The 21,706-nt window shown below is 34.4% G+C and overlaps 1 pseudogene across 1 annotated transcript in view; it reads right to left on the bottom strand.

The window, feature by feature from the left end:
• Positions 1-821: 821 nt before the first annotated feature.
• LOC114283319 (rRNA biogenesis protein RRP5-like) overlaps positions 822-21,706 on the bottom strand; it is an 85,532-nt pseudogene continuing 64,647 nt past the window's right edge. The window contains exons 19-38 of the transcript XR_014332422.1: positions 19,973-20,079; positions 19,197-19,277; positions 18,483-18,557; positions 18,301-18,402; positions 15,871-16,039; positions 15,632-15,780; positions 14,778-14,861; positions 14,577-14,677; positions 9,819-9,972; positions 9,611-9,685; positions 9,323-9,473; positions 6,201-6,862; positions 4,433-4,531; positions 3,805-4,190; positions 3,537-3,713; positions 2,307-2,403; positions 2,032-2,188; positions 1,692-1,912; positions 1,496-1,579; positions 822-1,351 (exon numbers count right to left, since the gene is read on the bottom strand). The product of XR_014332422.1 is annotated as an rRNA biogenesis protein RRP5-like (transcript). The remainder of the gene's footprint in view (positions 1,352-1,495; positions 1,580-1,691; positions 1,913-2,031; positions 2,189-2,306; positions 2,404-3,536; positions 3,714-3,804; positions 4,191-4,432; positions 4,532-6,200; positions 6,863-9,322; positions 9,474-9,610; positions 9,686-9,818; positions 9,973-14,576; positions 14,678-14,777; positions 14,862-15,631; positions 15,781-15,870; positions 16,040-18,300; positions 18,403-18,482; positions 18,558-19,196; positions 19,278-19,972; positions 20,080-21,706) is intronic.

Below are 21,706 nucleotides of genomic sequence, written 5' to 3' on the forward strand. Positions count from 1 at the left end.
AACAAAAATCTCTACAAATATTTCTCTTTGTTCTTCCCTCCTATGTCACCATTGTAAAATCTAAGGATTTGGAGTGTGGATATAATATTAAGAAACTCTAATAACTTCTTAATGAAAAATGTTTCAGACCACTAATTCAATACCACTAATACACCACTAATGATATGACACCATGTGGACTCCATCACTGATATGATAATTTGGCCTTTGTTTTTTATTTTTACTTTTATTTTTTTCTTCTTGCACTGCCAGCTCATTAGAGTTGACATTAGTACTACCATTTTAGAGCACTGAATCAATGTTGGGTCTTAATTGACAAAGGGTTTTCCAAAAGAGGCTTGTAATTCAAGTGTCCGATCCAGATCGTTTTCACATCAAGTAATATGGTTACCCGTGTTATTTTTATTCAACTATATATAGTGGGTGTTTGGAATGTTGCTATTTTAGTAAGATATTTTAATTTTTAGCTATTTTAGTAAGCTAAAAATCTGTGTTTAAGAAGATAGATTTTTTTGTAGTTGAATGTGATGTTTGTAAGAGAAAAAGTGAAATGATTATAAATTTTAACATTTTATTTTATTAATTATTTTAGCATATTTTGTCCTTTTGTAAATTTTAACCCAAAAAAAAGGCTAAAATTCAACTTGCCAAACACCCCCATAAAGTGAACAAATTACTTGATGTCCAAACTTTTTTTTATGCCACGTGTCCCATATTTCTTAGAGAAATATAAAATTAAATATTAAGGTGATAAAAGGCACTTGAACCTAAAATCATTGGTTTAATAAACAATACTTCTACCACTAAAGCAATAGACACTATTTTTAATTCAAAATCAAAATGTATATTTTATAGATTTAACATGACATTTATTGGGTGACACTCACCCACCAGCGTGTATATATATATATATATATATGAAGTGTTGTTCAGGACACCGAAACAAAAATAAAAAATAAAAGAAACCTTAATGTAGAGAGAGAGAGAACAAAGACGTTCAGTGAATAATTAATTAAACAAAAAGCGTACACAATCATGAGACAAACAGGGGGATGGTTATAAGTTATTTATGCCATCTATTTCTAACTGTCGTGCTGCTGCTACTCATCCTCCTATTGCAAATATTGAGTGGGTGAGTGAACGAGCGGATGTCATAATACTTTGGACTATACCCAATGGATGATTCCCGTTGAAATGCGAAACAACCTCAACCTCAACCTCATCCTCATCTTCATCTTCACCTTCATCCTCATCAAGCAAGACTACCTCTCAACATATTCCATCGCCTTCCTCTTAACAGATTCAATCCTTTCTTCATCACCTACAGACTTTCATACTTTTTGAATAAGAACTGCATTTCCAACAAACCACACTTATTCACTCACTCATGTGACAAGGAAAGTCTCAAAAACTAAATCTTCAGCATGAGCACGAAAAAAAAAAAAAACAAAACAAAACAAAAACAAACACAACCAACCAGTTAAGTTGCACACACCTTCATCCTTTTAGGTGGAAGGCTCAAACTTGTTGCCCTCTCAAATAATGCACGAATCACATCCACATCACCAAGTCGAATTTCCTGTTTGTTAATTTTTTTTTTTAAGACAAATTTTAATGCATAAAGCAAACTATATTTTTTTATCATTCATTGTTAAAAATAAACAACAGAAATAGAAGAAAAGGATTTTTACTTGATCAAGATAAATGCTCCACAAATCTGTTCTCTTTGGGTACTCGCGAAGCATTCCCATCGCCCTCTGTCAGGAACCCCACATTTGAACTCTAGAATAGCTGCTTGCGAGAGGAACTTAATGTGCTTATGCCGGGGAAGGCATACAACAGCTCATTTTACAATAGACTGAACTTCATCCTGATTTTGATTCAAAAGCCACTGAATCCGCCTTAACCAAACCTATAAAAAATAAAAATTAATAAAAAACGTATGGTGAAGTCTAGTAGATTAATTTGATAGCTCCGCCACTCGAGGAAAAAACAATAACAATACTCTAGTTTATTATATCATAAAAATACCTTGCATGAATGCTTTGAATTTCTTGCTCATTTTGCTGAGAAGCTCGTCAGCCAACTTGTGTTGCTCAGTCCTTTCATACATTCCCAACAGTGCCAGATGCACCTTTTTGGGATCACAATACTGCAATGCTCTTCCAAATATTTTTGAAACAGCGTCCTGTAAAGAAAAACTAAAGTAAGAAAACTCCTAGAAGCTATTGAAATGATACTGATGGTGAGAGAGTTTTTTTGGAAACAAGGCAAAAGGATATACATGTATAGTATATATATTTTACCTCTGGAGGATATCCATATTCATTCTCTAAATTAAAATAAGCCACCCATACATTCAACTTCTCAGATTCTTCTCGGATGTTTATTGTCTTCAAAGCCCTAAAGAACACAACAGAGACATAGAGTGAGAAGCAAACTAGCACACATTATGAACATAAAAGCCAATTTGTGGATGTGCATTTATTTTATTTTTTTGATGCAACTAGCTACTGCTGACACAAAAAATGGCTCGTTGGTTCAACCACAGCATATTTGATGAAGGGAATATAAGGTAAAACCAAAAAATTTGAATGTAGAGAAAAATGAAACCAAAGAAGAAAGAAACAAAGAAAAAAAAAAAGAACAAATCAATACAATAAGACATCACGTGACCAGAAAGCTGAAATGCAATTTAGGACCCACAATAATGTCGGCCTTGTTTGGTTTGTGTTTCTCAAAAAATTTTGGGAAAATTTCTCTACAAATAAGTTTTCAAAAGTAATCAAACCAAACAAATTTTCTCAAAATTTTTTTCCAAAACTTGTTTGGTTTACAAGTTTTCCAAACAAATCTCTCTCTCATACACATCAAATCAATCACTTTTTCCAAAACTCTCTCTCAAAATAATTTTTCAAAACATCTTTTGAAAAAAAACCAAACCAAACAAATTTTCGTACTTTTTATCTCAAAACATGTTTCTCAAATACAAACCAAACAAGCCCGTCAATTCTCTGCTTCAAGTCCAAGATCACTAATCCACTTTCACATCCTGTTCAGATATTCTCGCTTTTTCTTGACAAACAAAAGCTTACACACAAGACCATGCACTCATATGTTCCATGTGGCTATTCACTCAACAAATCAGTCTCATTATTTTGAAAATTTAAGGTTTAGCATTTACTTTTCAACTCAAATTAAACAAGCCTTTGTCTCAATTATCTCAGCTCAATTTGAATATTTTCTTTCTTCATACTACCAGAGAAATGCTTATTATAACATTGATTAAAGCAGGCAGTGGATTGGATCCCATTGTTAATAACTTTTAGTATTTCCTGTTAAAAAATAAATCATAACAAGGAGAATAATAACAATAAAAAGACACATTTAGGGACAAAATGTTTTGCTTGAAGCAAGAATTTCAAATAAGATTTAAAAAATAAAATAAAAATACAAATGCAGAAAAAAAAAAAAAAAACACTCCATATGTTTTTGCCAGAGCAAACTAGAAACTAATAATACAGCTAAATGATTACCTCTCAGCAATTGAGCGGGCTTTCTCAACATCAGCCAAAGAAAGCATAAATGCCATGTACTTTATCCAGACAAAGCTGCTATTTGGGGAAATTCTAACCACTTTCTCAAATTCATCAGCACTTCTTGGAATATCTTTCTCTAATAGCCTTTCTTCAGCAGCCCTAATTTCTCGTTCCCTGAGCAGAACAATTTCCATTCTTAACAGGAAAACTGAGACAGACAGCCTTTAATAAGAAAATCATGAAAATATGTGAATAAAAAAATTACCTCTCTTCATTGGCTTTCTTCTTTGCCTGGCTTTTATTCTTTTGATCTACAGCATCAGCATCATCAACGTGCTCTATATTTTGACAAGCAGCATTAACCATGTCTGATTTCTCTATATCATCGAGAGGGACCTCAAGTGGAAGAATAGAAGCCCTCGCTTCCACTTCAGCAGGAAGAGGATGCTGCCCATTTTCACATTCAAAGTCCAAATTCTACATCCCGAATGAGCCTCTATCTGGCAACATTGTTAACCTAGTACCCACCATGTGATCTTTTTCCTCAATGGCATCATCATACTTCTGCTTTGAAGGAGCTTGAATGTCATAATTGCTCATAAAATAAGAATTCTTCATCCTAAGAGAAACTCGTTGTCTATCCTCATCCACCTGATAATAGTTTGAAAAACAGAAGAAAATAAAAAATACAGCTTCTGTAGCCACAGAGAGTTACTCAAACTGGCAGAAGTTCCATAGCAGCTGTTCCTATTTTAGATAATATTTAGAGAAATTATTCATTTGAATCAATATACATGTTCTCCAGAGTGTAGAAAGAGGTTACAATAATCACCATTCAGCAATCATAACACAACAACCACACTGCTTGCAAAGCTTGACATGCAATTGTTTACCTTCAAAACCTTTGATGTAACTCTCTCCCCTGCTCTGTATTTAGTTTCAATATTGTCAACATGATCATCAGAAAGCTCGGAAATATGGCATAATCCAACCTAGGCAGAAGAAGAATGCAATTATAAACCCAAACTAATATGCAGTCCGCTGCCAGAGCAGGATACCATGTGTTACATAACCTAAAAAGAGTTGGGGCACACCTACCCATAAAACACATCCTATATTCAAAGTTTGGTAAAATCAAACAAATGTGATGATTGTACAAACTGGCTTATTATTATAGTGACAGAAGTTGATGGGCCAGATGTTACCGCCACCCGTTACGGCCGCTTTTGCAGTATGATTGAGATTCACAGGTGTGTCGGCCGTAGCTGCTACCGTAGCGGTCTTAACGGTGCCGTAACAGCCGTAACGGCCTGTTACGCACTGTTACGTAACGGTTCCAAATTGTTTCTTTCCAAAAAACACACAAAAAAAAAGCTGAAAATGGGGGAAGAGGGATAGAGAGAAGAGAGAAGATAAAGAGAGAAAATGGAGAAGCAAGAGATAGAAAGAGAGAAGAGGGAAGATGAAGAACATGTTATTGATTCGTTGAAGTTGTAAGACCTATGTTATTCTATTCAGCTGCTATCACTCAACCATTTTGTTTGTGTGTGTCTATCTATATATTGTTTGAAAATAATAATAATAATGAGTGTGGTCATTATCTATTTGGGTTGGTTAAAATATGTATATATATATTTAGGCTTTTATTTATTCTTTTACTTTTGTCATTGTTTATCTTATATATAATAGTTAGTGATTGATTTTTTGTATAATATAAAGTCATTAATTATTAAAATAAAATGAAAAAAACTCAGTTTATAGTAATTTAAAAATATGAAATATATTAGATCATACTTAAAATTTATAAAAATTAATCAATATTTATTTTTAACCCAATAAATATGATCATGGAAAAAAAATATGCGTATCCGTAAGTTTGTTTCAAATTGTGCGAAAAATAAAAAAATTCACGGTTCCGGTTACCGCAACCGTTACACTACGGCCTTTACACCCCGCAACCGCAACCGCGCCACCGCCACCGTTACGGCGACCGCAACCGCTTTTTAAAACCTTGATTTCATATGATTTTCCAGCAAAGGGGGCAGTTTTTCGGAAATCTAAATTGCCAGCTTAAATAAGTCCTATTAACTATTTAAATAAGGCCTATTAACCATACATCTTAAATAACTACTTCATCGAAAAAAGACAAGTGATTCAATACTAGAGAGCTGACTATTATATATCATATGATTTTCCAGAAAAAGGGGCAGTTTTTCTGAAATCTAAATTGCCAGCTTTGTGTGGAGCAATTTTCAGTTCCATCGGATATTGAAGGTGCTGACTGGCCGATTGGGATCACCAGCCAGGTTTATTGGAGCGTAATGTTAAGCTCTGGGCCCCATTGGTATTCAGGTCCCTGGTGTGCTGTTTGACAGTTAATTTTTTTGGGTCAGTTCAACATTGTTTTGCAATTTTCTAATATGATTTGGTGATATTAGTTCCTATTTTTTGTTGGGTGTTTGCTGACTGCTTGCAGCACCCACTAAACAAGAAAAGAAGGAGGGGGGGGGGGGGGGGTGGGGGGTGGGTTGGGGGGGTTTGGTGGTCAGTTGAAGGGTTACAATAATAATGCAAAATGATAAGTGCAAAAGAACGAAATAGAATTTTAATTATATACGGACTTGGTGATGCAAGAAAGCACCAGTAATTCTAAATACTTACAGTGTTGTTGAGTTCACTGTTGCTGACAGTAGTAGACTTCTGAGAATGAATGCCATCTGAAGTTGTGCGTAATGACAAATCAACCTGGAAAGTTCCCTTAACTGAATGGCTGATTTCTAGGACTTTGCATTTGACAAATTGTCCCTCATGATATCCAGACAATGGGTCAGAAACCCATAAGTCTGTCAATTCAGTAAAATGGACCTTTCCATACCGGTGTGGATCTATTTTGATGAGCATTCCACCCACACCAGGAAGAATTTTGGAAATCCTGCCGCCCACAACATCACCTTCGTGAATATGGTATGCTACATTCCCATTCAAGTGATTGCTTGTGTCATCTATCTTAGTAGTTTCACAACCAAGTGTTCTATCAGGAGCAGAATAAATTAGACGCAGCACGAAACGTAACAGCTTTTTCTCCTTATTAGCACTTAAAATATAACCAGATATTGCTTTCCCCACAGTATAGCGCTTCTGGAATTCCTGAAGTTCAGTAGGTTCACATGAACTGTCAAGAACGTAGAGCTGAGCCTTCACATGTCGAGACATTGTTAACCAGATCCATTCACTATCCAATTTATAGACAAATCCAGTAACATGTTGCCCAATTGAATAACTGAAATCTTCATTGCCAAGCTTAACTCCCATTTCTGTAGAACCTGGATAAGCAATTGCATTTGGATCAACTTGAGTGATAAAACAGATACTAGAACAAAGTTTGGGTCATGTGCAACTTAGACCAACTAATGCACCAGCAAGGGCTGATTTGATACATGTTGCAGTCTCAAACAGAACACAGAGGAAAACAGAGGACATGGGTTAAGGGAGTGGCCTTGGATCTCACCGAGCATTGCTTTGAATAGACCCAACCAGAGAAAAAGGATAAAAACTGCACCCAGCAGATAAAAAAAATATCTACTTTTTTAATATATTAGCCATATAGTTGAATTTATATGGATGAGGATGATCCCTAGAGCAATGCCCAACAACTATTAACAGACACATATAAGGTGTAAGCTTTTCTGTTTCTGAGTTAAACATATTACAAGATGTAAGCATTTCAACGAATTTATCTTCAAGTGGGATAACTACAAAGACAATTAATAGCATAAGGTGAGTCATGCTACAATAAAGGATACCGTCTTTTTTTCCACCAGGGATGAGAGCCAGATAGTTGATCTTTTTTTGGTTTTGAGAATTTTTGGGGTGATCTCAGGGCTAATTTGGCAAAAAGTAGTGTGGTGGGCATCAATTTGCAACGTAATAAGCTTCAACGAATGGCTTCGCTTCTAGGATGTGGTATTGAGGTACTTCCGTTCAAGTACCTGGGACTTCCACTGAGGGATACTCCTAGGAGTGAATCTTTTTGGAATCCAGTTGTGGAAAAGATTGGCAAGAGGTTGAAAGGGTGAAGCAAGGCTTTCCTCTCACGTGGGGGTAGATATACTCTAGTAAGACAGTTTTAAGCGGTATTTCTATTTTTTTTTTTTTTATCTGTTTAGGATTCCAATTAAGGTTGCAAGATCATTAGAAAAGTTGATAAGATCCTCTGGGAAGGTAAGGATGAGGGTAAGAAGGATCATCTAGTGAACTAGGAAATAGTTTCCTTCCCAAAGGAGAAGGGGGATTTGGCCATTGGTAACATCGTGGCTAGAAACATGACTACTTGGCAAGTGGTTATAGAGATTTCCAAATGAATGTGACACACTATGGCATTCTGTTATTAGAAGCAAGTATGGGATTCAAGGTAATGGTAGGGATTCACAGGTGGTCTTTAGGGGTAGTTGTCGTGCTCCTTGGAAATCAATTTCTCATCTCTACACACTTTGGTCTCATTATCATTCTATGATGGTGGATAATGGGAACTTGTTAGATTCTGGGAGGATGTTTGGGTGGGCTCTTCTTCCTTTGTTTCAAATTTTCCACATTTATATAGAGTGGCCCGGTCTCATAATAGTTCTATAGCTTCCATGGCTTGTTTCTTTTTGGCTCCAATTTCTTAAAATTTCAATTTTTTTAGGAATCTCAATGATAGGGAAGCTGAAGAGTTGATGTCTTTGTTGTCAAAAGTTAATCATATTTCTTTGGCTTCTCTTTCGGAAGACAGAAGGTTTGGGCTCTTCATTCATCAGGTATTTTTTCTTGCAAGTCTTTTTTGGCAAAATCATTAATAATCCCCAAGTTCCTCAGTTTCCTTTTAATAAAATAATTTGAAAGACTTGTGCTCCTCTTAAGGTAAAGGTATTCATGTGGTCCTTGGTTCATGGATCATTTATTTTTGCACTGTCCAGTTGCTTTAAATTTATGGCATAGATTGTTTCTTTTGAAGAATGCTACGTGGGTGACCCCAAAAGGCAATGTGCATATGCTACTAATTGACTTTCGAGCTTTGGGTGCATCGAAGAAGGCCAACGTGCATTGGTATTGTGCCATCTTCGCAACTTTTTGGGTCATTTGGTTGGAAAGGAATGCACGGGTTTTCGAATATAAATTTCGGGATGTGGATTTTTTGTGGGATAAAATTTGTCATGTGAATGCTCTTTTTAGAGGGGTTCCACTTTTTAGAGATTGGTTGTCGATGTGTGACATGTAGAAGGATTTTGATGTAGTCTTGTTTGGGTTGTGTACTTTCTTTCTTTTTTATCCTCTTTGTAGAGGATGCCTTATCCTCGTTTCTTTTTGTTCATTAATAAATCTCTTTGTTATTGATCAAAAAAATACTACAATAAAGGATACAAAGTAGTATTACTGGGATGAACTATTTTGAGATGGAAGAACACTATGATAAGTAGATATGATGGAACACAATTTGTGATGGAAAAAAAAGTTTAACGGCTCTAGTGCTGGGGTTATAGTCCAAGTTCAAGACACTGCTTGCACAAAGGGGAGGAGTAGAAGTGTAGAAAATGATTCAAGGTTACAAGAAAAGAATGGTGTACTTAGATAAGAAAGAATGAAAAAAACAAGTTGCGTTGCCAATTCAACTACTTGGAATAAATGTCAGCCAACTTTGGGTGATATGTTAACATATTGAAAGGACAAGTATGCTGTTGAGGGAACCCAGTGACTGAAAGCTTTGATATAGACTATAAATAAAGAAACTTTAGACATTACCTTACCTGAAACGAGAGAAGGTCTGATAGACAATTCCCACTGATAGTTTTTCCTATTATTTTCTGATTTATTGGTCTTTGAAACAATTACTGCGGTCAGTGTTTGTCCAATTCTGAAGTCTTTAAAGGGATTTTCGACAGCATTATCATCATTTGCCTGCCACAACACAAGTTTAACTAGTATATACAGCCAAGTAATTCGAAACCCATATAAATCTAGAAACAATGATCATAGATGACTGTACTGTGCCATTGTGTCAAAAAAATAAAAAATAATAATTGAAAAATATTCACCTCTGTGATATGTACCCTCCCATGGAAACCAGATCCAAATTTCAATTTCAGTTCCAAAGTCTTTATTTCAGTAATCTAGCAATAAAACATAATTGCATATAAATAATCTTAAAAAATAAAGAAACCATGATAACAGGTTTTTGTGGTCAAATGAAGCCTTTAAATATTAACACCAAGATGGAAATCCAACAAAAATAGATATTTCTACCTCTGCCTGAACAACAGCTCCCACATCATAGCCAGACTTCTTTTTTGCTCTTTTTGAACTAGAAGTCTCTGTAACCTCACTTATAGATTTAAGTAGCAACAGCAACCTCCCAGCTGTTGCAGGGCTTGGCAAAGCCATGATGGTGGCAATGACACTACATTACATAAACAATTTCAACTTGTGAATCCACAAAAAAGCATATATAATTTTGAACCTATAGAGTTTCAAAAATATTTGGAAAGAACCTCTCCTAGAATTGGATTAGTAAAGTTGGTTTATTCTTTAAGTTTGATTACAGCTTTTCTTTTTACTTTTTAATTTGCATATTAGGGTATTTTGCTAATTTTACTTTTCAGTTATATTCTTATTGTCTTTTGTTCTTTATTACTCAGGTAAGCTTTCAAGATCATGAGTATGATTCTGTATAGGTCCAACCCTTAGCTTTACTTAATTTTCAAGACTACTTGGCTCCAAATTTTCAAAATTGAATCCTCCATAAAAGTGATGCAGTGGAATTACTTTGAAGCCCCCTGAATGAGGAATTTGTTGGAAGACAGTTACTAGTAGTATGTGATGCAACCTCTTGCAGATGTGATGCCAAAAGAGTCTAGGGGGAATTGCTTCAGGATTTCCTCACTGTTTCTACTGTCTCTTCTCATGTAATCCTTGTTCACTGAACCCACGCATTCTGTCAACCACCAACTGCTGTTGTAACACCCTAGGTATTTCCATTAACTGACACATACATATTTCTCATTTCAATGCTTGAGATGCCTGGAATTAAATTTTCCTTCTTCAGTGTATGATACACTTAAAAGACATACTTTGATGGTCCTTTGGCATGACTAGAAAGATTTGTTCTTTGAATAAAATACACATGTTTTGCTATCCAATGTTTATAGCCTTGAAGTTCTGTCATTTGATGTGAAATGAAAGAAAACATAGAGACAAGAAAGGAAGAATTATATTTGCATACATATAATTATATTCCCCTCATCAAGATGCTTAAGTGGCATGGTCTAATGTTCTTAACATTTATATGCAATGTGTGGAAAACATAATCAGGATTAGTGGTAATTTAAGTGTGATTAGTGAATTTAATCAAGATTAATTAAGCTTAAACAGGAATAATTAAGTCAAGTGTGATTAGTTGCCTGAACTTGATTAATCAGTACTAACCTAGCTTAATTAGTGTAAACTTGATTAATTAATATTAATCATGTATTGGTAGAGACATCCAAGCACACACCTCACTTAGGAGTGTGAAACCTCATACTTGAATAGATAGATACATATATAGGAGAGGCAAGTGTCTGTCCAGTAATAAAAAACAACGGAAAATAGAGAGAGAGAGAGAGAGAGAGAGAGAGAGAGAGAAAAGAAGAACCTAAACTTGCCCCTAGTTTGAATTGAGGTAAAAAAAATTATTTTTATTATTATTATTATTATTTTTGATAGGTAAAATTCATGTTCACCTTATTGTTACCTTTAATTGGTTGATTTTATGCTTTGACACTTACTCTAATTGAATTTAAGCTTTTGAGTAGGAAAATAACTGAGTTCTTGACAAGTAGAATCTGAACAGGTTGCACTCTTTTGACCATATCTCCTAAAATATGTGAAATTTTGATGTGAAATTACTACTATTAGAAACTAGACTTATGGGAGTTCAATTTAGAGTCAATTTTGCCCAAACCCATGTTTGTGTGAAGGAGTTATGCTCATTTGAAAGTAACTTACCTGTGCTGAAAATCAGTGCACAGGCAGCAAAAGTTTTGGGTCAATTTTGATTGCAAATCTGTATTACTTGGGAAAGAAATAAATGGCATGGCCTATACCATTGGAAACATATAGGAGTCTAGTTTCTAACACATCAAACGGAGCTTGATTTCAAGTTTTGTAGTGAGAGATATGATTGTTTCACTAAAAGGTGTCGGTGCTGCCTAGGGGTGAAGGAAAAACTGCCTACACTGACCAGATCCCGGTTTTTGGTCTGTTTTCTGCACCGTTGGACTGTGTTGGGATTTTTTTTTTTTCCTGGAAATCGGTTCAGTGTTCGGTTTTGGAGATTTCACCCGGATAGAACCGAACTTAACGGATTATACCAAATTTACCGAACATTCAAATAATATACAAGCATTACCTCTTACTGTTGTTGAATTTGATATTTGATGAATTAGTCTTGGTGCAATTATGTTGTTGTTTGTTAGGTAAAAACAAGCCTTATATTTTAATTAGATTGATCTATAAAATATATATATATATATAAAGGCAATTATTTATTTTTTTTAAACAAATGCACAAACCGGTAAACTGCACCGAATCAAACGAAACCGAATTTACTGGTCCGGTCCGGTTTACTTGTTCTAGTCAGTCTGTTTGGTGCCATAGTTGTAGAAAACCGATTTTAACAATTCTGTCAAAAAAACATGCAAAACCAGACTGAACCAGACTGATTTCACCTACTGCTGCCCACTCAATTCGAATCGCATTAAAATGGTTTCAAACTTATTTTCTTCATCTAATTCAGCCCCAAATCACACAGAATTTAACTCAAACATGTTTTGAGATATTAGCAAGGGCCTAAGCAACATGGTCAAACCTTCGATATACCTCAAACAAGTTAATTTAAGAAAATGAATTTCAAACCGAATTAAAATTGCTCTAATTTTGTTGAAATGGATTGTGTACACCAACATGCATTGTTTTATATGATGCAGGTTGAATTATATTTGGACTAACCTACATTTTAAGGGGGAAAAGAGGTGAGTGGCGATAAATCACAATTTATTTTGCAGTACAACTTCTTTGAAAATTAAATCTACCCTGTATTCTTCGAATATAAAATGTTTAATCAAGGATATCATATGTTTATTACATTTAATGTATAAAGATGATATCTATGGTTTTGGTTATGGTTTTAACTGTTTTGGGAGCAAAGTACTACATGAAACTAAGTGCTACATTGTATTGTGAAATACAATGGAAGCCACCTCTAGAATTTTTACAAGTCACCTCCTGGATCCTACATATCAGCTTTTGTCCTGGGCTGCTATTGGGGAACATTAATCTACTAATAATATTCGTCCCGGAAGCTATTTGGATACATTAATCTACTAATCGTATTGGTATTGTGAAAGTTATCTTAGAATGCGGTCTTGACATCATCGAAGTCAACCTAGTTATGTTTTGTTTTGTATTTTCTGGATGGGCATTATCACCATCGAAATGCAAAAGATATGTTAAATTTCAAATGCAAATTTAGCTTTTAAGTTTTGAACAACTTATAATTATTGGAAATGAAGATATCCTTGTCTCTAAATAGCTTTGATACATCACAATTCATTGGGCTTTAGTTCACCTCGCTTCCCTATATATATGAAGGAGATGATGATAGAGCATGAAGATTTCATGTTTGAAGCTAAGTGTTTATGTGAATAGACAAGAAAGTTTGTATGCATAGTTGTTGGATAAAAGACGAAGCCCTGAAGTTTGAAAGCTTTGTACACGTTTATCTTTGGAAAGAACATGACGTTCTCTTGTAAAATTGTGTACTCCTTGTGACTGAGTCTGTAAAAGGCATAAAAAATAATAATGTATGTTTCATTTCATTTACTTATGCACTTCCTCTGAATGGATGTCGTGGAATAAACAGGTCTTCCAATTTAGTGGCTTCCGCTACTCAAAGCAGTTTTTCCCCAAATTTTCCGTAAGTACAATGCTTTTGTTTAGTTAGGCCGTTGACTATTGGCTGGTCACTACTCTATCTCAGTTTGGGGTGGAATGCAATCGTGACAACTGTGGACTTCTTAAGCCACATCATACTACTACAGAACTTTCATGCCAAAATAAAGCAATCAGACTTCAATAATAGTAGAGGGCGAGCACATGAATACAGGCTACAGCTATTGTCAGATTCTGTCAGATACTTCAGTATAGAGGATCACATAATCCATATCATACTTAAGAAAAAATAAATTTAAAAAATCATAAACTATGAAACCATGGTTCCATTTCAAGGCCGGATCCACTTTAAGCTTTTCATAATTAAGTTCTAAATAATGTCGAGTTTTTTTTTTATATTTCCTTCAAGCACTACTGCTTCAGTTTTGCGTATCTTAAGTTATGTTATGTTTTAGGAGTAAAAAATTATTCAGCATATCCACATTTTCCAGACATGGGCTGTAGTGCTAAAATGTGGTTTACATTTTGTTAATAGATGTGTTATTGGGTCCCTTGTTTTGGCCTTAAGTGTGTTAAGATAAGTTTCACTAGTCATAACTTAAGCAGCTACTTTGCCTTATTCCTACCCCACAAGCCTCTTTCATACACTAACGAAACCAAACCAGTCTAAGTCTTCCCCTCCCCCTAAGTTATTCATTTGTGGTGATCACATAATTTTTTTCTTTTATCATTGCATCTATCCATCTTTGTTGTATATGATCAAACCATCTTAGCATGTTCTCCTACAAAACCCTAAAAAAGTTGCCATGCAAAAATTTCAGCAAGCCATCCTTTGAAAATTCAAAAAATCCAATCCATTTTTATCCATAAAACCTACCTTTTCAAAAATCCTCAAAACACAAGTTTACCAAAACCTAATCTCGCCAAATATTCAACTATAGGCCGCAGTATTCTAATTTTCAAGTGCTGTCAAAGAATATTTGATTTGAATTTTAAAATAAAATTAAAAAAGAAGAAACAAAGAAATGGCATGCACAAAGTATTGATTAAATTACACCAGAAATCATGTTTCACCTTTGGCCATTAACATATTGTCTTGGAGGGAACTTTTGTGTGCTGTAGCCGGTCAGTGAGGCATATCCAACAGCAAAGTTATATTGTGGTATTGACAGAACCTGCTCCACAAGTAACACAATAGGAAGAGAGAGATCAAAATAAGTATAGATCACTAACAGTGAATTCTTGTGAGACTAAACAAAAACATCAAACACTTGCCAAGTAAGTATCTTTCACAATCTCCACCATTGCATCAACAGTTTGATGTACCTCCAGTTCTTTGTGTGATTCCTTTTTGCGTTTCTGGAATAAACAATTGCATAATTCATGTTTAAAAAGTCAAGGAGGAGAAAGAGAAGGGAACTACAGATGATCTTCATTAGTGAACCATGAGAAGTGAAATGTCTAAGACAGTAGCTAAATTTAAAATATAACATCACACCTCATCCTATAAACTTTAACAAATGAAATATAGGTGTATGGAGATTCCCTAAGACGTGAAAGCGCAACAATATAATTGCACTCAATGTGCAGCGAAACGTATTCACCAGAGACCAAAAGCATTAACAGAGCTGGAAGAAGAAGAATATCAGAACTGAGAAAGATCATCTCAAATCACAATGTGGGTGTTTGGAAAGTGACTATTTTAGAGGTTTTTTAGCTTTTTGGCTATTTTAGTAGGCTATTTTAGTTTTTGTGTTTGGGAAGATGGGATGGATTTTTATTTTAGTTGTTGTATTGAAAAATGTGTTGAAATGATGTTTAAAGTTAAAATGACAAATTTACCCCTAACATCACATTTTTCAAAATTAATGTAAAGGGGCAAAATCGTCATTTACCAAGGGATGGGACAACTTGTCAATTCGTGGTTGCAGCTATTTTTTTTATAAAGTGTTAATTTAGGAGCTTTTTGGCTTTTTTTTAGTTTGAGGCTATTTTAGCCTCAAACTCATCTTCCCAAACACCCCCAACGATAATATGTGACTGAGGAAGAGGTGGAAGAAGCAAGGGAACAGACAACATCTGGTACATCAACAGTACATCAACATTTAGACACCAAACTTGAGGCAAACCTTCTTGTTAATATCAACTTTAGAAGTTTCTTCTCTCAATATATCAACAAATGCTGCCCTTAAAGACAAATCCACAAGGTGTTCAATCTTGGCAACATCAAGAACCACAGCTCGAACGATGGACCCAGTTTCCACAGTAATTCCACCTTCTGCAAAAGATTTGTTGCACCAAACAGATGTATTACATCTTGAGAGATAATAAATAACTGATTCATGAAATTTTCAAATAAAGGACTTACACTGATAGTGCGTAACAAAAGCAAAAACATCATTATACTTCTCAAAGCTGACGACAACTCCAAAATCTTTCACATCACTAACTTTTCCTTCAACAACACTGCCAATGCTAAAATCTTCAACCCAATTTAACCCAAGACTTTTTGAGTCAGATAACTGCAGCTTAGCAATCTGGATCATAAAGTAAGATCAGTTCAAAGATGAAAATATTACATATCCAGAACATGGTCAAGAGAGTCAACAGCAGCATCGAAACAAATATGCATGATAGTTACAGAGCAGAAGTAACATCTTACATAGGAACCTCAAATGCTAAATGAATAAATTCAATTTACAACACACTGTACAGTTTCAAGCAAAAAAGGTAAAAGATACAGAAAACAGTAATGTGTGTGTTTTTTTTTTTTTTTTGCTCATATATCATATGAGCGTTCTGAAGAATAAGGAACATAAAAGGAGGAATGTGGAAGGTACTTTAAAATTTTTAGGAAGAATATAAAGAATTTCCACCAAAATGCTTGAACAACTAAACCAACCAGTGAAAGGTTCCAAAGACATCATTCTTTGAAGTAAGTTCCGCAAAGCTGTTCTACATTTTCCACAGGGGCTTCTTTTCTTTTCCAAGGGATGGCATTTTTCCCTTAGCTTATTCACTAAGCTATCCTTACCAAACAAGACAAGTGAGTTATCCCACAATTAAGATCCCACCCCACCCAATGCCCATATGGTTTCAGCTGGAAAATTAAGGCTGTGTTTGAAACGATTTCCAAACATTGATTCTACCCCCACGTTCCAATATGATGTTTGGATAGGCATTTGGAACTAATTTTCCACAACTCCGCAGAAAACTCTGTGTGTGAGGCGCGATTTTTAATTTTTTTTTTTTTGAATTTGGCCTAACCGGTCGTCCCACCGATTGTCCGGCTGGTTGACCGGAATAGTACTATTTTTTTTTTTTTTTTGCAATTGACATATTTTAATTTTTATATATTCGAAAAAAATATTTTCCGAATTTTTAAAAAAAAATTATGTGTTTTAATAGAATTTTGAGTTGTATGTTTGATTATGAGTTGTAAGTTTTTGTATCAAATATCAAATGACACATCAAAAATTCCCCACTCAATTCAAAACTCTTTCACCAAACAAATTTTCCACACTCAAATCATAATTCCAAAACTCACAAACTCAAAATATAACTCCTACTCTCAAATCATAGTTAGAAAGCTCTACCAAACGCAACCTAAGATTTCAAAGGAAAATTCATTCGCAAATGACATCAGATCAGATCAAACATAACAAAAAGAAATGCCGTCCTTTCCTTGTCCACCTTGAACCACTTTCCAACCCTAAAACTTTGATGGCAACTTTAATAATAATAAAAATAAATAAATAAATAAAAATAAGTATAGTTAAGACAATTCTGCATGTGCAATTAGGAATAGTTTAGACAATTTTCCTATAGTGTACATTTGATACATTTCCTGTGCTAACTCATGAGCAATACTACAAGAAAATGACATAGTTAGCCTTAAAGCATGACAATCGTTTTTGGTGTCCTTCAATTTCTATCACATTCACAATTCTTCCTGTTTTTGTAGAGCGCTAGATAACTGAGGAGTGATAATAGGCATTTTGGCTTTTGTGACAAGTCTGGCTGTTGACATTGGTTAGTACCCCTTTAATGCTTTCTCTAATAAATCTTTTACTCACAAAAAATATAGATAATAAATAGAACTGCTTTTGCTGGCCATTGTAAGCCCTCAAACTTGTAGTTGAAGCGCAACTTTTTCCCATCATCGAGCAATTCAGAAGCTGATATAAGTTAGTCCACTAGTAAACCTTTCATCAGCTGTTTCAAGAACCTTATACGTACAGTGAACATCATCAGCTATTTCAAGAAATCATTACCTCTTGTTTTTATCAGTTCAGCGAACCAGAAACCATCAGCTATTTCAAGAATCTTATCCAGGCTACAGTAAATGAGTATACCAAACCAATGGACAAAAGCATCCTCAACAAGACAGGAAAATCAATTTTGTTTGAAACCTATCAAATAAGAATTGCATTTTGTACATCAATTAGAAACATGCCCATGATTTCCTAAACAGTTGAGCCAGATATGGAATTAGCACATATGATAAGTGCATTTCTAATGATTTGGAAGTCCTTGACAAAAAGAGTTGAATAACCCTTTCTTCCATGGGAAACTTTCGAGTTGTTCTGTAATTAGAATAACGACACAAAAAACAGAAATAAAAAATTTCACACTCACGAATCCAATGTGGTTGCATTTCTATTTTGTTTCCTTCTTAGTACATAGAATTTAAAGAAGAATTATCTTTTCTCTAAGTTTGGATTATTTAACTAAAGAGTTAAATTTGTAAACAAAATCATTTTTGATATGTTAAAAATATGGTGACTTCAGTGTTTACCTTTTCTTCCAAGAGAAAGTATTCTTGGATAAAGGATGCATCCATCGAAGAGCATAATGATTGCTTCAAAGATAATGTTACTCTGCCAGTTTCACTACTAACCTGGAAAGAAAACAAACAGAAGCTTGTAACTGAGATTCTTCAATAGCATAAGAGATTCCATTCTCAAATTGTCAACCTACATCAAGTATGTAACTGCGAACAGATTGCCCAATGTAGAAGGCTTCAGACAGATTAGTTCTTCGGTCATCCGTTGCCTTCAAAAAACAAAAAACAAAAGAAAACCCAAAATGAGGGAGAATACTACTAAATTAAACAGGACACTTGGGCCTTGTCTGGTTCAGGCCATTTTAGCCTAAGAAACATTTCATCGAATTTTTTTGATTTTAGGTTCCTCGAGTAGAGGGAACCTAAAAACAAATTTTAAAAAATGATCCAATTTGAAAAAATTCATATGAGCAAAAATTAAGCCAATTTTTTGGGTAAAAGATAGCTTATTTTCGTCTTATTAAGACTCTTTAAAAATTTGATCATATTTATTATTTTTAGGAACCTAAAAAATTTAAATAAAAAATGATCAAATTTGAAAGAAAAAAAATTCAATTAAGGTAAAATAAAGCCAATTTTTGGGCAAATGATGCCTAATTTTTGTCTTAAAAGGACATTTTAAAATTCAATCAAAATGTTTTTTGATTTTTAGCTTTTAAAAAAATAATAATAAAATAAAATAAAATAAAAAACTAGGAAAAAAATTGATCAAATATGAAAAATGTCCTAATAAGACAAAAATAAGCTGATTTTTCTTACTTAGGTTAAAATAGTCTCAACCAAACCTGTCCAGAGAAAGTAATGGCCGGAAGAAAAAAAGAAATGACAGAAATAATGAAGGTAACTACCTTGCTTCTAAGAGCAAAACCAGTTAAACGCTCAATATATCGAACAAAACAACCAGATTCAATCAAGTTACACACGTACCCCTGGTTCAAACATCCGAAGTAGTATTAGTCAATAAAATTCAACTGCAAAATATCCGCAATTGATCTTTTAAAGCTATGGGGCACTTTGATAATATTTCGTATACTTTTAACTTCCAACTTTCCATGGGCTTCATTTGTAGGTAATCTAAGTTGTTGGAGATGATGATCCAGTTGTTTGGCACGGGAAGTGGGTTAATCAAAGGGAACATAGTGAGTGCGAACTGTATGGAGGAGTTAAGTGGCTGAATAGTCTGGTGGCAAGCTGGAGTTTAATTTTTTCTCTTGTTGGACAGTGCAGGTGTGAGTATAATATTTTATAAATGAAGATTGGGCAAGGTCGGCAATGGTTTAGGATTGGAAGAGAATGAAGACAAGGGGTGGGCTTAGGCAAACACAAACGAAGAAAATGTGAAAAGGGGTTGACAAGATTTACTTTTCATACTTTTTCATCCTATCATCTTATAATTTCATTCTTTTTTTGGCCATTTTCAGTTCTGTTTTGAAAACCAATGACACCAACAATGCATATTCTCTAGCTTCTCCCTCAATATATATATCTTTTAAGAAATTACTTTTAAAAATGCAGCAGAATAGGGGGCTGCATTAATATGTGATGAGTTTTCCTACAAAAAAATATATATATAAAAAATAGAAAAAAACAGGGCTCAGAAATAAACTAGTAAATAAATTCTTACATGGATTATTGAATGAGGACAAATTTGAGAAACTTCTGCAGGAAGCTGTTTAGCAGATTTAATAAGTGAATACTTTGCAGTGAGAATTAAATTGTTGCTCTCAGCGTCTACAACATTCAAGAGGAAATTTTAAAATTTGGATCAGCAATTCATAATTGTCATAAAGACTTTCTGGCAATGAAAATTTAATAGCATCTAAGCAAGAAACAAGCATACATACAAGAAATATCCTTTCAAGTAGAAGAAAATGACTAAGAAATAAAAATGATGACTGCCAAAAACTCGCTCTCTCCCCCTCTCCAGTTATTCACCCACAAGCAGCAAGGGTGCAACTCCAAAACGTCTGCTCCATTAACGTATACACCCCTTGACAACCTCCCAACACCTAATACTAGTCTCTGATAATTCAATGAACCCATTCCCTTCCCCAAATGCTGGTCCCAATTCATCATGGTTTCTTGGAGGGGAGTGTAAAGAGGGAAAAAAAATAAAGGGACCGTAGGGGTTGTTTGGGATGTCCTAAATAAGTGCACTTTTTGACTTTTTAGACTAAAAAGTTGAGGAAAAAATTATGATTGTTTGGGTTAACTTTTTGACTTTTTATGGGAAAATGTGTATTAAAAAATTGTATAAATTAGTGTGTAGGAGAAAATTAGAATCCGGAGTTGTTCAGCCGTAATTTTTGACTTTTGGATGAATAGTGATAACTTTTTAACTTTTTTAGTAATTTTTTGGGTTTTTGACTTTTTTACAACTTGTCAAACTTGGTCTAAATCAAGCAGTAAAGAGATGATCAACTGTCTTCCCTCTGTTCTCACATACAAAAACAAATGGGCAAAATAAATCTTGAATGTATTTCTGAAGGCCAATGAACTATCCATGTTAAAACTAATAAATCTTCAATGTTCAAACTAATAGCAACTGACTTGGGGACACAACCTCAATGAAGCATAAAATAATAAAAGAGGTAAAAAGAAAAAGAAAAACATTTTGTTTGGGTGCCTTTAATCAGGAAAGAGATACAAAACTTTGAGGATGTGAACAGTGCCCAGACAATTACAGTTGGTGTCATTGCTATGGCTAATTATTTCAAAAGGAAAGCAAATAAGCTCAACAGAGAAGATTTTACAAGGGTTAAAAGTGGTTACGGGTCATAAACTAAGACCAAAAAAACAATTTCAGTAGAAGTAGATGCTAGGAGGCAATTCTAAAAATCCTTAAAGGTCAGACTTAGGCTTGGAATTGCACCACACATTCCCTAATAAATTGCTAGAAAATTCCTCGAGAACTACTCTGTATTGAACTGAATGCATCTAGTAGGTATTATATGTAGACTAGTAGATAATCCTAACCTATGTTACGCGGACTCAGATACAGGTATCGGGTGCGGGAGGGTATCTAGAGGTCAGACCCAGCAAACGTCAAATTTAAGGGTATACTGACTCGGTATAAAAGGTCAAATTTTATATTTTTAATCTATTATATGAGATAAAACAATGTTAACTTATATGTAACATACAATGTCAAAAAAGCATTTTATTTATTTTATAGCAATAATACAACAATATATACATATAATAATAGTGTTCAATAAAAATATGTATGGAGTGTCTGATGAGAAGTATCGGACATATATCCCACACCATTGCCCAAGGGTCGGGTGTCCAACATAAGTATTTGGTTTCTTTTTAGTCAATGTAACATAGAATCCTAACTTCAGTAGGATTTAGAATC

This window comes from Camellia sinensis, chromosome 6 (genome assembly GCF_055761805.1).
Source record: "Camellia sinensis isolate YWXY chromosome 6, ASM5576180v1, whole genome shotgun sequence".
NCBI classification, from domain to species: Eukaryota; Viridiplantae; Streptophyta; class Magnoliopsida; order Ericales; family Theaceae; genus Camellia; species Camellia sinensis.